This window comes from Alligator sinensis, unplaced genomic scaffold (assembly GCF_000455745.1).
Source record: "Alligator sinensis unplaced genomic scaffold, ASM45574v1 scaffold30_1, whole genome shotgun sequence".
Lineage (NCBI taxonomy): Eukaryota > Metazoa > Chordata > Crocodylia > Alligatoridae > Alligator > Alligator sinensis.
Window position 1 is genome coordinate 574,473 of NW_005842060.1, and position 17,594 is coordinate 592,066.

The 17,594-nt window shown below is 39.9% G+C and overlaps 2 protein-coding genes across 4 annotated transcripts in view; one reads left to right on the plus strand and one right to left on the minus strand.

The window, feature by feature from the left end:
* FER (FER tyrosine kinase) overlaps positions 1 to 17,594 on the plus strand; it is a 340,335-nt gene that overhangs the window by 282,921 nt on the left and 39,820 nt on the right. The gene's annotated exons all lie outside the window — the stretch shown is intronic.
* The window catches only part of PJA2 (praja ring finger ubiquitin ligase 2), a 255,895-nt gene continuing 245,349 nt past the window's right edge, over positions 7,049 to 17,594 (minus strand). The window contains exon 12 of one of the 2 annotated variants that reach the window (XM_025203523.1): positions 7,049 to 8,029. The gene's annotated coding sequence lies outside the window, so the exon portion shown is untranslated. The remainder of the gene's footprint in view (positions 8,030 to 17,594) is intronic. The other variant, XM_025203524.1, reaches the window with a different exon arrangement.

The following is a 17,594-nucleotide window of genomic DNA, read 5'->3' on the forward strand; positions in this document are numbered from 1 at the left end:
AAAGAAAAAAAATGAAAGTTATGTGAATGCTGAACATCTTATCAGAGCGATTCAACCTTTCTACAAATAAACATATCACCTAATATTTTTGTCTTGTTGCAAAGGAAGAGAAATTAGAATCCTGTGGTCCTATAATTTATTTCTTTTAAGTACAGAAAGGATGTGGAATAGAAACATGTCTTATTATTCCAAGTTGTTATTTTTATTACTGTTGTTTTCTCAATAATGCCAGAAGGAAATTGGTGAATGAATTTTTGTAAGATTAATCATAATGACAAATTAGAGACAATATGGTACAAGTTACAGAAGCAGCATTACAATGTGAAATGCACTAAAGAATTGTTTTTGCTTTGCCATATGCTGCAGAGACATCTGGGTCACAAGAGAATATGTGAAACACTGGTAGTGTTTCTGATCTCAACTATACCTGCCTTGGCTTTCTGATTTTCTGAACTGTTACTTAAACATGTAAACAGTTATTTTTACTACATTTCAAAGAAGAAAAATCACTAAAAGAATAAGTTGTTGAAAACTTCTTGGTTCCCTAAAAATCCCTCAAAGATAACATAATATAGCATTTGGTTGTTTTATTTTTTGTGTTTTGTTTTGCTGTATACTACAACAAAGTATTAAAGCTGAATTCAGGCTAAAATAGGTAGAAATAAATGAAATATCTTAATGTGTTCCTTTTGTAGTCTACATTCTCCTCTACCACATTAGCAAACAAGGTGTACATCCACTTGCAATTAAAGTAACATCAGATCTGCATTGCTATCTTGATTGTTTGAAAGCTTAGTTTAGCAACATAAATTATTCTTGTCTCTATGTTTTACTTCCGGTGAGTATATAAGATGCCTATCTGAAAGTAACATAGTGGGATGTGGGTGCACAAACCTGCTGAATTAGATTAAAATCAAAGAATTTTATATGTGTTGCTTAATTATGCCTCACACACCCAAGATACTAAATCACAGATGTTGCTGAATTCTTCTTCTTTCTTCTTTCATATGGTGTCAGATATCAACTTCCAAATCTATGAGCCACTGTCTGGTATTATTGCTTAATTTGTGGATTCCATCTACCCCATCTGGGCATTTATAAAGTCTGGAACTTTCAATGAAGTGCTGTGCTATTTGTTGGATGCTGCAGGGGGCTGTCCAAGATGTTCATCTTCTGAAGTGTTGTTTTAAAGCATCTGTATCCATATCTCAGTCTGTTTAGCTTGATCCATGCTTCTCTGTCAAAGTCATGTCCAATGGGGGGCTCATTTGGTGTTGTTATAAAATGCTATAGGAATAGATCTGACCTTTTCCAGCAGTTGGCCCACTCCATGGCTGCCCATAGGTTTGGTTTAGCATCCTCAATCTCTTTCAGGAGCTTGTGGGCTTCATGTACAAATGGTATGTGACTTTTAAGCCTCTTAAGTCTCCATCTGTTCAGGTCTTCAGTTAACAGTTGATGGAGCAGATGATTTTTGTCATCTCCTGCCTCTATTGACAGTAATGATTTTAGGGTCTGTCTTCTTATATCACTTGATCTAATGCCTGAGAGTACAGGAAGTACATCTGTTTGTGTGTAAATTGTGCAGCCTATTATGAGTCTCAGTGCCCTAAGTACAGTGTCAAGCTTTTTAGTGCAACAATTTCTGGACCATACAGGAGCACAGTATTCTCTTGGGGCATATACCACTGCAAGTGCGATGTTTCTGAAAACTTTTAAGTTGGTGCCATATGTTGTGCTGGCTAAACATCTTGGCTAAGTACAGGCAGTCAAAAAGCCCGAGGCTAAATCGATTCAGTCTTTGTAGGTTAGTTTAAGCTGCAGAGATTAAATTGAAACAGAAGCGAACAGACATTTACCTTTGATTCAGGAAATGCAGTTACATGCCTGTAGTGGCTCAGGCCAGAAGCTGAGGGACACTAGAATACAGCTCTCTGGCATGTAGCCAGCATGGGCTGTGTGTTCACTTCCTCTTCCTGCTGCCCCCCAAGGTCTCTGGGATTTGCAGGCCAGAATTATAGCAGCATGACTCTGCAGGGTTGCTCATCACTACTTTTTCCTGCTTCCTCTGGGATTTCTAGTCCACAGTCACAGTCAGCAGTAAGTTTAAGTGGAGGAAGGGGTGTTTAACCCCCCTCCCTGGCCCCAGAACCCAGCCAGGGTCTCTCCCCGCAGACTGTGCTGCATCCCCAGCCAGGCTTGCGCCCCCCCACCCCCTTTGTCAGCCAGCCCTCACTGCTCCAGCTAGGGAGAGGGGCAGGGCCAGCCCAACTCTCTGGAGCAGACAGCCCAACCCAGCCCAAAGCCTGCTGGGATGATGGGGGACTGTAATTTAACTTGAACTAGGAAGGGGTCTGGGACAGAAGTTTCATAAACTGGTTTAACCCAAATCAGTTAAGTCTGATACTGCATTCAACCAGATTTATCTTAAACCAGTTTCAGCCATTTTGAAACTGGTTTATGTGCACTGAGCTTCTGTTCTGTTACAGGTTTAAACCAGTTTCTAATAAATTAAACTGGTCTATGTGTAACTTCTGTCTCTAGCCCTTGCAGCCACCTGTGCAGAGACTTTACTGCTGACCTTCTGAATGGGATGTTTATAGGTGAGGGAGGAGTCTAATGTTACTCCTAGGTAGGTTGGGGTATGTTCACGGCAAAGGATGTGGTTGCCTACTCTGATATTCAGCATGCTCGTGGCTCGACAATTGTTCAGGTAACAGAGAGAAGATACTGATTTATTGATACTTGACTTTAAGCACCACTTGTAGAGATAGTCGGCGATGAGTTCCATGTCAGTACTCAGTGTCTTTTCCAGGTCTGAATTTAATGTAGTACAAGTGGATTTGACCTAGAATCAAGTACTACTTATGAATATAAATATGTTTACTTAAGATCTAATATTGTTGGTTTCCGTAAGTTATTGATCGTCTTAAAATTTGTTCACAGCTGAATTGTATGAAAGGTCTAACAAGAGGAAAAGTGTATTGTTTCCTTTCTGGATCTGTTGCTTTCCCTTGTGTGCTTTATTCAAACTTCTTTCCCCCTCCCTCCACCCCTTTCATTAAAAGTAAAGAAGGGATGATTTAGTGTTTGTCACAGAGGCAGATGCAATCCCAAAAATGCCGTGGTTAAAATAACATGCACATGGGCTTGGAAGGGACAGTTCTGTGTTTAAAAAAAAAAAAAATTATGAATACATTTTGATTGTCTCATATTTTTGCATCTTTCTTAAAACATTGGGACTGTTTTCCCCTCTGTTTATGTAATGCTTAGTAAAGTGGGGCTCTAACCCTCATTGGAAGCTCTTGAGATTGCAGTATTAATAAAACAGACTCAGAATTGTTAGCGGTTACTTCATTAATTTGTAGAAACCTTTTTGGTGATTTACCAGGACTTATTGTTATCTAAATAGATGATATATCAACTCTTTTATTGTATGGGTATGTTCACTGGTAGAATAAACTGGCTACCGTGAAGCAAATGGGAACAGGCATCAGCTGCTCCTTGTCAAGTAATCACAGTTCAGCTTCCATTTACTATAGGGAAAAAGTGTGCATGTGATCAGTTATCAAGAAGCAGCTAATGTGCAGTCAATTCCCGCCTTCTTTTACCTTGCAGGAACTAGTTTGTGTGCCCATCAATATGTTATACTGGTGGGAGAATTAAAGGTGCATTAATCTTTCTTTTAAACATGCCATAGTGTTCTTTAGCAGTTATTCAAGATCATGACGAGCAGGGAATAATCTTGTTTGCTGTTGGGATTTTCCAGCATCAGTCATCTTTGGTGTTTACCACTCTGCTAGTTAAATAAATTATCAAAGTATCTATCAATAAGTGACAATGCAGAGTATAATGGAACTGTAGTCTTTCTGAGGCTAGCGTTAGCAAGAATATGCATCCTGAGGCCAGTTTAGCATAGGATGTTCTGTTATATCCAAGAGCCTGGACCAGCAAACTGAAAATTCACATCTAAAATGAAAGAAAGTTAAAGTTTCCTATTCTAGTTTTTGGCTCACTGTCTAAAAACAGATACCTACCACTTCATTCTGTTCAGTAAAAGCTACCAATAGGTCTTATGTAGTACATAATGTATACACAGTGGCTGCAAACATTCATTTCTGAAATTTCTGAGATTTCCACTGGTAAAAATCATTCTGGGAGAGGGAGCAGTACAGAAGTTCAGTCTACACTTAACCCCTCTCCCCCTACTCTCCATGCCTTTCCCAGACTGGAGTGATTCACTGCCGGTCCTGGGGGTAGTAGAGCAGCAGGGAAAGACTCCCAGCACCTACCCCAGACTGGGGTCTGGCAAGCAGTGGAAGCTGCCTCCTCTATTCCACTCTACTCCTGGTCTTTGGGAGGTGGGAGGGAGAGGAGGGAGCAGTGAGGCAAACCCCCTGCCCACCTCTCATTCTGGGCAGTCTGTGAGAAGCAGGCGGGGGGCTGCACTGCTCCCCGCACTCTGCTGACAGGCATTAGGAGCTGAGCAGAGGAAGCAGAGAGGCAAAACCCCTCCCCACTTCTCACATCAGGAGCCGGTGTCTGCTCCTCCCCTCCCCTCCTGGTCTATGGAAGAGGTAGGGAACAGCTGCCCCTCACCCCCCATGCCTTCTCCAAACCAGCAAACGCCAGTTTTAGGAAGTCACAGGAGCCTTTCCCCTAGGTCTACTCCATCTGGATCCCAGGAAGGGTTAAGCTGGAGCTAGTGTAGAGATGTATCTGGGAGTGATTTAACCCTGGTTGTTCCAGGATTATTTTTCTCCTGGAACAGCCATTTTTGTCCCATGAGAAAAAGCTTGAGTGTCTGTACGTGTTTGGTTGTTACCAGGAGAATGGGGATTCTCCCAATAGAAACTGAACATCTCTACATAGCCAGTGTGTACAGTATATGATTAGGTTGTTTGATAAAAGTGTGTCTTTTCCATTCATGTTATAAACAGTCTATTAAAAGACAAGTTTGGGTTAGTTTGATGTTTACAGCATGATAAACATTTTTCTTGCTGTTGATCCATGTCTGAATGTTGCCTTTTTAGTGTCAGATAACACTGTTTGATTGTTTCAGAAGTAAAGAGCACATCCTTTATTTCTGACCTCTAAGATGCCAGTACTATTTATTCCAGTAAATCAGAATTACTGCTTGAAAAATATCTTTCACAGAGAAGTGATTTTTTTCAAGTGCACTGCTGCAGTGGTGCCTGTGCCTGTTCCATGGAACTGTGAATTCAACATCTAGGGCAGTAAAACACAGGCAGTTTTGATGGTGTAAGTGGTGCTGAGAAATCTTCTATCTGCATATGTATTCTTAATAGTCAGAAGTCAATGACAAATTTTACTTCTGCCTTCTCTGTCAGTACTTCAAAAGCCTCAGTCCAACAGCATGGCCTAGCTTTACAAGAGACTGGGAGGTATTCTAGGTTCTGTTACCAACTCTGCAATGTGACCTTTTGACCTCAGTTTGCCCATCTGTAAATTAGGAGAATGATGGTATTTATCTACAGTACTTCAGAGGCATAGCTGCCAGGTTTTGTGGAACTGTTATTTTGCATGTATATAGATCATTTCTAGGTAGCCCTAAATCTATCTTAAAATTGCATGGATTTAGTGTGTGTGATTGAGAGCTTGGGTGAAGTCCTTTGTCTACAGCAAGGGTAGCCGACCTATGGTACATGTACCACAAGTGGAACAGGCAGCCTCTGCATGTGGCATGGCAGATCAGGGAGGGGACATGTTGACAATGGCAGACAGCACAGGGAGACCAGGGCAGAAAGCAAAAAGCCTAGCAGCAAATCGGACAGGGTAAAGGGTTCAGAGTGGCAGTTCAGGAAGGTGGAGGGCTAATTTGTGACATGCCTGCTGAAATGATTGGCCCCCGCTGGTCTGCAAGATGGTAGCCTGGCGAGCTTCTCCTGTACATTGCCTTGCAATTATGCCTCAGTCTTTTTTGGGAAGGGACTACAAGTATAGTTCAGATACTCCAGCCCTTTGCATTTCTTGGCTTCTTGGGCCGAGGTTGTCAGTGATTTCAAAGCAGTGTGTGGAGTTTTCATGTAGGAAGCGGAAATAAGATGTGTCAAACCTAACTTCTACGGTGAGCATTATATATCTGCTAGAGTGTGGTATATATATCTTTTAAACCCTACTTAGAGGGGCTAGTAATGGGTGCACTACAGTGACTATAGATAGCAGTGAAGTCCCCTAATAAGTGCTAATTTTACATCTTAAGATGCTTGTTTCCTGGAAAAATTATGTTATTAATCCAAGTTTTGATGTCTTTGGAACGTTTACAGTTAGGGGATCTCCCTTTGTGTGAATGAGCAGGGAAAGTCTCCTAGGCACAGCTCTGTGGTTTGCAAATAAATGCAAGGATTTAGTGCACCTTGTTTTGAAAAAGCCAACTTCAGTTAATCAAAATGCAAACTATAAAAATGCATTAATAAAACAAATATTAACATAGTATCCACATTCACTCTCAATTCAAATTCCCCTTACTTTCTTGTGGCATAAAATAAATTCTAAATGGACGTTACTAGTCAAGAAAGATTTTTTTAGTCTAGTTTCCAGCAAGTGTTGGAAGGGGAAATGCATTGTATTGCTCCATTCAGTTATATCTTGCAGACATAATTCGTTTTTGTATATTTTAAAAAATACTTGCTCTTTAAAAAGAAAATACTTGGCTTTATGGGCACTTTATTTCCCCCTAACTCACCAGTTAGAGCTGTTTATTGATATTTGCTAATGTCTGTCAACCAAGGTTGGAATCTTGTGTCCAAAACAATCACAGACCTCATTAAAGCCAATGAGTGTGCCAGCTATCCTCTTTCAGCCCAAAAGAAAGAGCAGTCAGGCCTCTTTTTGTATTGAAGACAACTGCAAACAATGGAGCCCATGCCCAACGAGTGGGCAGCATTACAAGTGAGAGCTAAGCTGTGTAGATTGAATGGCTTCCCTGGTTACAAACACAAAAGCCAGGAGATATGATTGCAACCTGGGTGAACTGAAAAGAGAGGAGCTTTGAGGAATGGTGAATGTGAGAGACAACTAATTGCACTGCCAAGTTTTGGGGATTTCTGAGCAAGAAAGTGCTTCTTGTTTGTTTTTTCTTCTTGCTCAGAGAAACAGAACATTATGTGGAAATATTTGTAAATAAATAGGATTATACCAAGGATATTTCTGACGTGTATAATTGATTTCTCATTCTGATGGAAACAGTTCTACAAGGCCATTAAATTTACCTAACCACTAAAGACAAGGAGATAACAAAAATGTGTATTATGATGCGGAGATGCCGGTGTTTGAAAGTTTTCTGAAGCCCCAGCTCGCCTGGTTGAGGAACTACCCCATTCCATTTCCTTGGCTTGTACTGTAGTAGGGAAGGGTGTTATACGATAGGTCTACATTCTGGTGCCTTTTGTTCCCTGCAGAATCGTAAATACATTTTTCATTCCTTGTCTCTGAGCTAAATTATGCATTTTATACTGAAAATGGATTATTTCTACCTGTTGAAATTCAATAGCTGTCTAAATACAGATGCCATTCTAGAAGTCCAGATATGGGAAAGCTTCATCTGATGATCATTTTTTTACACCAGAATCAATACTGTTCATTTTTTTTCTTCTTTGCAATACAGCCTAGCTTTGATAATATCAATACATTAGAACAAGAACAGAAGTGTGCTGTTACTGCTAATAATATTCCCATCTGAAAGAGTCTTTCATTGACTCATTGTATGTGTTTTTCTAAAGGATGATTTTATCCAACTGAACTGTAGTCATTATTTTTTAGAATTTTTAATTCTCCTATATTAGAAATAACATCTGATTCACAGGTATAGGTATGTTACAGTACCTGTTCATAAGTAAGTGCTACCATATAATGTTAAATGCATTTTCTTTTCAGTTTTTGTATAAAATATATGTGGTGTAGACTTGCTTTGTTATCTGTAATTCAGACCTTTCTGTCCTTGCTATCGATGCCCCCTTCTTACATTTTCATCTCTCTTCATTTCACCCTCTTTGGTGGCCAGTGTAGTCTGCAACAAGGAAGAAAAATCTAGAGTAAGAATTAATAAAGTTGTTCACGGTTTAGGGGAAATAGAAAACTAATTCTTAAGTAAAAATAAATATATCAAGAAAAGAAGCTAAAATTACACACAACAGAATTGAAGGAAATTTTTTTCATTGTCATGAGGTAAATAATAATTGCATCTGAAACCACAGTGAAAATTACATTGTAGTTAAAATTATATATGGACACCAATAAGATCTTAGCTCTTTATGAACCATAGTATTTACAGAATTTACAACAGAGAACAGCATTCAGATTGAAGTAAATTAATGGGAGCACATTTTAGCAATGCTTAGGGTCCACATAGGTCATTGACTTCAACTGTAAGTTTTAACAAAATCACTGTAAGTTTTACCATTATGAGGCAAAATGTTCAATTCCAGTATGTCATTTTAAGTTAACCTTGCAAACTTTGCTGGATTATAGAGATTGATTTGCCCAGGTAAAAGATATCCATTGTTTTACAAGTTCTTCAGTTTCTTTCATAGAGAGATTTTTTTTTCCCTAATGATGACAAATGTAACCACTTTATAGCTATCCCTGCTCATTGCTCATGGATAGCTCCATTATCTACCATACCATCTATTTTGGAAAAAAAATCTATTTTTTGAGGGGGGTGGGGTGGAGGGGTTTTACCCAAACCCTTGTTCTTAGAGATCTAATTTATATGAAAGCAGGGTCTGGGGAGCATTCTAGCTTTAAGGATGTAAGTTGGGGAAAATGATAAGGTGTGAATCTTAAAGGAGTGCTCAGATAGTACATTAAAAAAGGAGAGCCATTATTCAAATGAAATCTTCATACATCTGACCAAGTGGCATGCCCTCAAATGAAACCTTAATACGTAGTAAAAACACAAAATTTTTGTGACCAGTTGATCATGAAGCTGTGTTTCAAATTGGATTTTTTTATAGCTTAAGCTGTCACAATGCTGTTGCTGACATCCTGGTGGTGAAATTTTTAAACCATGAAATTTTAATGAAAAATTTAATGAAGACAGGTTCTTCCAACAAGTAATTAAATAGCAAAATCTAAAAGTGTGTTGCAAGAGGTCTTTTAAAATGGGCTCAGTGTTTTAAAATCGACTCTGACACCACTGAAGTCCATAGACTGTAAGAGACTTAAGGACCCAGGCCTACATCCAGTTAGGAGAAGTATGGTTATCTGTTATGCTTAACCTAGGAAGCAGGGTGTAACTTGTTACATATATTTCTATTAAACTTATGGCAATAGTTCTTGCCTAATGTAAACAGCAGTTCAAAGTTTCCTATTATATCAATACAGTAAAAGGTAAAAACGCCATCATATGAAAATAAACCCTCAATTGTTCAATTGGTATGGAATGCGGATGTGAGAATGCATGATTTCTTTCTGATTATAGCATTGGTAGTGCTTTCAAAGGATTCTTTAGCTATGTTTTTGAGAAATTGAACTGGGAGTAAGGATTGATTGAAAGTTTCCAATATCACAGTGGGTGAAGTAAGTATTACTGGGGAAGATGGACAGCCAATGTCCATCTTGGATAGCCCCTCTACACATGCAGGTAAAGATATGATGGGATCTAATGTGTGATCCACACAGTTTTGCTTTCTGCTGTGCCACACAGGGCATGGCAGGAGATGGGGCTCCCAGCCATAGGGGTGACCCTGCTACAAATGGAATTTAAAGGTTGATATCAACCAGCTATAAAGTTAGCACACATTTTTGAGGTCTAATGTTATAGCTGGTTGGAATTTTTTATGGCATGATAGCTACTTTGTATGTGTAGCTGGTCTTAAGGGCTAGGGACAGGCATTACACATAAACCAGCTTAAGTGATCAGAAACTGGTTTAAACCTGTAACAGAACAGATGTTCAGTGCACATAAACCATTTTGAAAATGGCTGACACTGGTTTGAGATGAACCTGGTTGAATGTAGTATCAGACTTAACTGATTTGGGTCAAACAGATGCGATGTCTGTCCCAGACCCCTTGCTTGTTTAAGTTAAACCAGACTCCCCCAGCATCCCAACATGTTCTTGGGGCTGAGCGGTGGTTTCTGCTCCACAGTAGAGCTGTCCCTTCCCCTCTGCACCCTGGCTGGAGCTCAGCAGAAACTGCAGGTGTCTGCTAGCTTCCCCCTGGTCTCCCCCCTTCCCTTCCCCACTCCCTGCTAATCAGGGATTATTCCTCCATCCCCTCTGCCTTACACAGATACCTCTCAGCATTAGCTAGCAGACCACATGCTGTCTATGGTCCTTGCTGTGACAGGACAAAGCCAGAAACAGTGGGTAGTTGGTAATGTCCCTCTGTTGTTTTCTTAATGGGCTGATAAACACTTAAGTTAGTGGTGGAAAGTACTGTGTTATCAATTTCCTCCTGGGCTGGTCAGGAGGCGGGGCAACCCCTCCCGAATTGGAGCATCCTGCTAGCGCCCGACAGTTAAAATTAATTAAATATCAGCTAACTGCCAAAGATCTTAGCAAATCTGCTCAGAAATTAAAGACAAGACTCTGACCACAGGAAACAGGCCAGAAAGTAAGTGAATGTGTCAGTGTTCATTAGGAAAAACCCAAGCCATGCTGTTATGTATACTGGATTACCTTTTCTTCTTTAGAATGGAGCCTTTTATCTGATTTTTTTTTCTTGTAACAAAGTTCTAGTTTCTTTTTTGTCATAAAAAGAATACATCTAATACTAAGAAGTATGTTTGATTTATATTTCATTGGTATTCTTATAGTGATCTGTTAAGGTCCATGAAGCAGCCTGCCCTAACTGTATCAGACAGGAAACTAGTTAAATTACTGTGAAACAAGACTGCGTGTCTGTGATAATTAGTAAAAAATCTTTCTTGGATTTTGTTTGAGGGAGATATTTATAAGGTATCAGGCTGTCAATATTTTGTACACATCCCATTAATTTACCTATTGTTTATTTTGCAAAAGGGAAATGTGCTTTTACAATGCAATTAACATGTTAAGAAAAATCTGCATTAGGTCTTCTGAGACTAGGGAATAAAAAGAAAAACAAGGAATGCCAATAAGAAGTTTTTCACATTATCTTCAGGTAATGACATTGAGTCTTCTTATTCTGTCATCTATACTATTTCAGTGTAGTTAGTGGGGGATACAGAACAGACTTTCAAATCAGATAACTGAAAGATATGTCATTTGCTAATAGACTATTCTAGACTATTCTAGTCTTCTTCAAAGCTCATGTCTGCTATATGTCAGGGTTAGGGATAGGAAAAGAAGAAACTTTTAATATGGGACTGAACTTTATATGGAAGAAAAGAGAGGATGTATTCTAAGAGACTCTAGAAACTGAAATAATTCACTTAAGGTATTTCCTATTTATTCTATAAATTTTGCTTAATAAGTTATATTCCAAGTGGTATAATTGCACAAGGCATAAGTCAAACTACTGTAGGACACAACTAAAGAAAAAATTAAAATAGAACAGAAAAAGCAGCATTAGACTTTAACAGGTCATCCTAAATTTTGTGTTGCCTCTCTCCTCTTCTTTCCCTGTGGCCACACTCCCTGCAACCTACTGGTATAAAGGGTTAACTAGAGTCCTTCTCAACCCCTTATAGACATATTCCAAATTAATTTAACTTACAGGTGTGCTACAGAGGTTTGATGCTATAGGTAATGGCATGAATTTGGAATAAGCAAATGAAAAAACAATTAATTTGAGATGGCAGCAGGTGTGGAATCAGAAGAGAAATTTTCTATGTGCTTGTCCACACTTCTTACATACATGTCAGCAATATCTATGATCTGGGTGTCCTTGCACCTCCACCCTCATTCTCCCCTCTGCCCTCCCTCTTAGTAATACAAGTGGAGTGGTCCCAACCAACACATCCCTCTGCTCTTTCTGTCCTTGGCAAAGAGATTAAACCATTGGCAGTATCTGCTTCTCTTCTCAGATTTTGGTTGGGTATGTTTATTATTTATTACATCATTTCTGAGTAATGATTGAAAGACAGCCCATTATGTATCAGATGTTCTTAGATTCCTTTATGCAAGGCTGCAGTCAGTGAAAATGCTTTATTTTATTATCATGTTAACTGATATGGGAGATTGATACAGATGGCAAAGTACACAGCAGCATCACTGGTACATATTTTGTTGTTCACAAATCTACGTTTAGCTAGGCCTGACAGGATCAGAAACTTTTACCTAGCAAAGCTGGATGTCAGAAGCTATGAATCCCTGTGGGTTCTAGGATTAAAATCTGTCAATAAATAAAGCAAGGGCCAATCCCACTGGAAAAAACTATAGAGTAAGTCAGATTGAAAACTAAGTAGGAATAGTTCGCCACAAAGGCTCATGGGGCTTTTTTTCAATAGAAGTAATATTTAGGGATGTACTTGGGGACCGGCATAAGCCAATTTAGAAATGCCCAAAGCAAACGTTCTTTAACTTTTCCATATTTTGAATCACATTTTAACATAAGTGGCCCTACAAAATATTATTTGTGGGGGGAGGGGGCTAGGTGGTGTGGAACGTGCCCACCTGACCCTGACCTTCCCTCCCACAGGGCCATTTTGGAGTTGGTGCATACTAGTGCTGAGCGTGTGGCGGTGGAGGAGCATGCAGCCGGGGGTGCTAGGTGCAGTGCTGCGGCGACAATGGCACTGTTGCCAGCCCAGTTTCCGGGGGCTTAGTCCCATTAGCCCAGACCTTCTGCTGCCTATGCATCTTAATAACTGGATTATGTCCATGACACCTCGCACATTCACTTTTGGATGATCTAACTTTTCCTCCTATTTGCTATTGTCATACCAGCCTTCATTCCTGTTCCTTGTCATGAAGGGCACTCTTCATTTCCAATTAGTGATGGTGCAGACCAATCTCCTTTTCCCATGGCTAGATGCCTGAATGAACTCCCTTCATTCTAATTGTAACCACATCAGAAGGTTTATGATGTCATGAACCCACTTCCTTCTTCCTATTTCCTGTTGTTCATAGCACCTCATTTCCCGTATGCATTCCCCAGAAATTCAGGTGACAGCTAAAATAATTGTTTCCATGAAAAAGTAACTTTAATTAAGTATGTAATATATTATAACTTAAATGAGCAGCCAATACCATGTGCCCATACAGGCTCTGCGGGCCACAGGCAAGTAAATTCTCTTCAAAACAAAGACTGTAGAATCTGCCAGTTGATAGTGCCTAATTCAGGTTGAATTTGTGGTTATGAAATAACACTGCCATGGTTCAAATATTGTTGTTGATTTTGGGTCTTCTTCTGTTATATTCTACCATTCTACTATATTTTTTTGATTAACCTCCCGGTATGCAGCCATGACCTCCACTGCCTTCCCCTCTACAGTGCAGTTGGACTTTTGTTTGTGATTGAAATTGATTCTTTCATCACATTGTTTGTTTTCTAACGAAATCATTATCTTTCCCACCATGACAGCATTTTGTTCATTTCAGAAAGAGGCAGGCAGAGGGAGCTCTTAGAAGTATTTTTAAGTTCTGAAAGTTCTTTTTTCAAATAAAAGCCTATTCAGTAAGCAACAAAGGATATTTTAAAAAGTCTTAACATGTAGTGTTTTATCAGAAAGCAGACAGATCATATTGAAGTACTTCAGCCTCTTCCTTCAGAGTCTTCATAGGAGATAAAAGAATGAGCACTTGGGTTGCCTTTAAAATTAGGCAGTCTCTGCTTGTAGGCCAAATATGATTGTTTTTAGGTTTATTTTCCAGTATATTTTTAATCCACTCTTAAAAACCACCCACATCACTTCTGCTCATGCCTTGAACTTCAGTCAGTCAAAAACTCTGTTTCAGAAGGTACAGTCACTTCAACATAAATTACTGATTGCACCTAAGAAATACAGAACTCTAAAACTCTTGGTTCAGAGGTGATACCTTTTATTAGACCAACTAAAAATAGCAACAACTAAAATCATTCCTTGCAGTCTTCCAAGCACACGCGTCCTTCTTCAGGCTGAGGAGAAATCAAAGATTGTAAAAATCCTGTTAGGTAGAAAATAAACTTCATTTTGCACAGGGGAAGCTGAGGCTGGACATATATTGCTCTGGGTCCCTGAGAGTTTCTTTGTGTGAGTTGCTCTTTGATGGTCAGGTAAGGCTGATCTTCCTTGAAGGTGTCAGATATCAGAAGCAGGCAGGGAGATACAGAAATATTTCTTTCTTGTTTATCAATGAAGTTTATTTTTCCAAAAGCAGCTAAAATACGTGGTGCGTGCTTCCAGATATCATATTTTAGCTGTGGAGCAATAAATCTTGGTGCCATTTGCACGTGCACCTGGGACCACAGCATGTTGAGCCAAGTCAGAGCAGCCCCAGCTGTCAGAGGCCTTAGGAAATTCTGTGCAATGGCTGGCTGGGGCAGGAGAGAGCTTTGGCATGGGGCTAGCTGGCAAGCAGTTTCCGCACTGAAGCACCCTTGTGCACCAGCCAGCCAGGTCAGTGTTTACACATGTGCTGCTGCAGAGTAAAAAACTCCACAGCAGAACAGTACTTTACAGGTATTACCCTGCTGCAGAGTAAATTAGTTTACTTCAGTTTAATAGGGGTACACATGTAGACGTGCACTGTTTACTGCACAGCTAATTAGTGTACTGCACAGTAAATGTCTTGTATAGGCGCAGCCACAGAGACTTCTTGTAGGGAATCAGGCGGGAAAGATTTTCCTTCTCTGAGCCTAAACTCTAAGCCAAAGGGATAACTTCTAATTGCGAGAGTACTTCACCTCCAGAGTGCATTCAGTACTTGACCTCTCTGTAAGTCATTTTGACGTAGGCCTCTAAAATGACATTATATACTCTAGTAATTTTCCTGGTCACTCCTGACTTAATTTAGCACACAAGCTGTGACTTGTGATGCTATCTCCCATTTCCAGTGCCTCAAATTCTCCATTTTTTTCATTGCCTATAAAAAAGAAATAGATGCAGTTGGTTTTAATATGATCTTTATTAGCTGTTGCAAATTCCAGAAATTTAAGCTAGCAATTTTCTTACAACAATATCTATGTTAAACTTTTTAAAATACAGAGTTTACTACTATATTTAGAACAAGAAAAAGCTGTAGTTTGGGGTTTTTTTGTTCTAAATTGTATTCCATGTGGTAGGACTTGACTAAAATTTTGGTTAATCATTTATTTTCTGTTTTTAGAGTACACAGAGTAGGCCATTGGCAGTGAGCTTTTTTTTGTGGTAGATAAGGGGAAAGTGAATTATTTCCAGGAGTTCTCTTCTACCTCCATGTGCCTGTCTTATATTTGTTGTACAGCTAATAACTTGATAGAAATCCAGTGTAAGGACAAACAATGTCAAGAAATATTTATTCACCTTTATGTGCCTACCTTGTTTTCATCAAATTTTATACCCAGAGTTTTATCATCACTGTCTTAACTTTGGCTCTCATTGCACTCTTGCTGATATTCAGTTGTAGTAACTTTATGCTCTTCCCATGCATTCCATAGATGGCCAAATGAACTATTTTTACTGATTTTTATGATAAATAAGGCTCTATGTGTGATTTTTTTCCACATTTTAAAAAACAAATGATCCCAGAAAATGTCTGCTAACCGTGACTATCTTTGCTTATACTTTTTTATACATTACCTGTCATTCATATTTACTCTTAAAATGCACTACATAAAAATTAGATATTAAAATTTAGTCATATGTTTTCCAACTAAAATGATCTTCCCGAGGTAGTTCTAGAAGTATGCCTTGCCTACTAAGTCATTTTACATTGTCATCTGACATTGACATTAGTCTCCAGACCACAAACAGTGAAAAAAATCATAAATGACAAGATTGCTGCATATACCTCCTAGATTACCTATGCTGTCCTCCTGCACTAATACCATATGATTTCTTCCGTAAAACTACTTTTCTTCTACTTTACTCTTAAGCCCATAGATTGGGTACCTGTTTTTTTATGCATGCTCTTATAGCATAGCTGACTTCACCGTTGAAAACTTTAGGCTGCTAGTTCTTTCTAAATTCTAGCCAGTAGTCACCATTAATTCATTCTTAATAATTTTAAATAAATCCTTTCTCCTCTTGTTTTCTGTGCCTTGCACGTATTTGCCTGATTATCATATCCTGGCTTTAAAGACATGAAACTGTATTTATTTATTTATTTATTTCCCTTAATCTGTCTCTCTGGACTAAGCCCGCAGTCATGTTATCACATTTTGTGCTTTTTTTCTAATTTATCAGGTTTTTTTTGTTGTGAGATGCCCAAAACTCTGTGCAAGATGCACAGAACTTTAGGCAACAGCACTTCATTTTAAATTACATTCCTGTATCACAGGTGTGCAATATCACACCATCCAATGGGCAGAGAGCTGTGTTAGGCAGAAGGTAGGGCTGGGTGGCACTTAGAGACTAATTGGTTCAGAGAGGTACAAGCTTTCATAGGTAACAGCCTACTTTGTCAGATGCTAACCTATAAAGTAGAGTATAGCTTGGACTGTAAGTATGTGTAGACATATGAGGGAAGACAAATACCTCTTTATATTCTAGCATAGTTTGTTTGAACAGAGGGGTAGATCCTTGGTATCTTTTTTCAGTGGAGAAGAAAAAGGCCTATCTAAACTAATTAATATAGAAAAAAAGAAAATGATTTGCTACTAATATGGAAGAATTTACTATAGGGTGACCACCTTTTCAAAATGCAAAAGCAGGACACCAAGCTTCCCCGCTCCGCCTTCCCGTACCAGGTCCTGCCTGCTGGGCCGCAGAGGCCCCAGTGGGAGGGCAGCAGGGCAGGGATCCCCAAGTCCACAGCAAGCAGCCCACGTCCACCCCCACCCCCATCCCCGCCCTGTGCACAAACTGGGAGGGCACGTGCCCCTCCCCCATGTCCTCCTTCCAAGAGAGTGTGCACAGCAGTGGGGAAACAGCCCTGCCCTCCCCTGCTGCCCCCTGGACAAGCTACCCGTGACTCCGTCCCACTCTCTGGCTGGGCCCTGTGGCTGTGCATTCTCACCCCAGCCCCCATGCACCACCCTAGCTGGGCAGCACTCCTAGCCCCAGCTGCCAACCCTGCCCCTCCCCCATCCCTGGAATCACCTATGCTCCTCTCCCCTCCATAGACTTACCTGCAGGCAGCTGGGAAAACTGCTCTCCAACACTGCCTGGCTGTATTGCTGGCAACATACATGTGTGCATACACACACATGCACGTGCCCCACCCTACGTCTCGCTACCCCCAGCCCAAGCAGTGAACGGAAAACCCAGATCCCTGCACCTGATACTGGGATTATAGTTGCTATGGTTTGACTGTGTCAAGGAGAAGGCAGAACAAATGCTGTCCCGGGGTCATTCAGCCCAGGACTGGAACTTGAGCTTTACATTTTGGGACTGTCCCGCCCAATTAGGAATGGATGGTCACCCTAATTTAATTTACTACCTTCCTAGAACAAGAAGCAGCTGACAGGAAATTGTGTTTTGGAGATTATCTTTCACTTTTGCCTCAGCACAATGCCACTTAAACAGGACAAAATATAAAGGCAAAATCTAATCCTCTAAGAGTTGCATTCAGATTATGTGATGCGT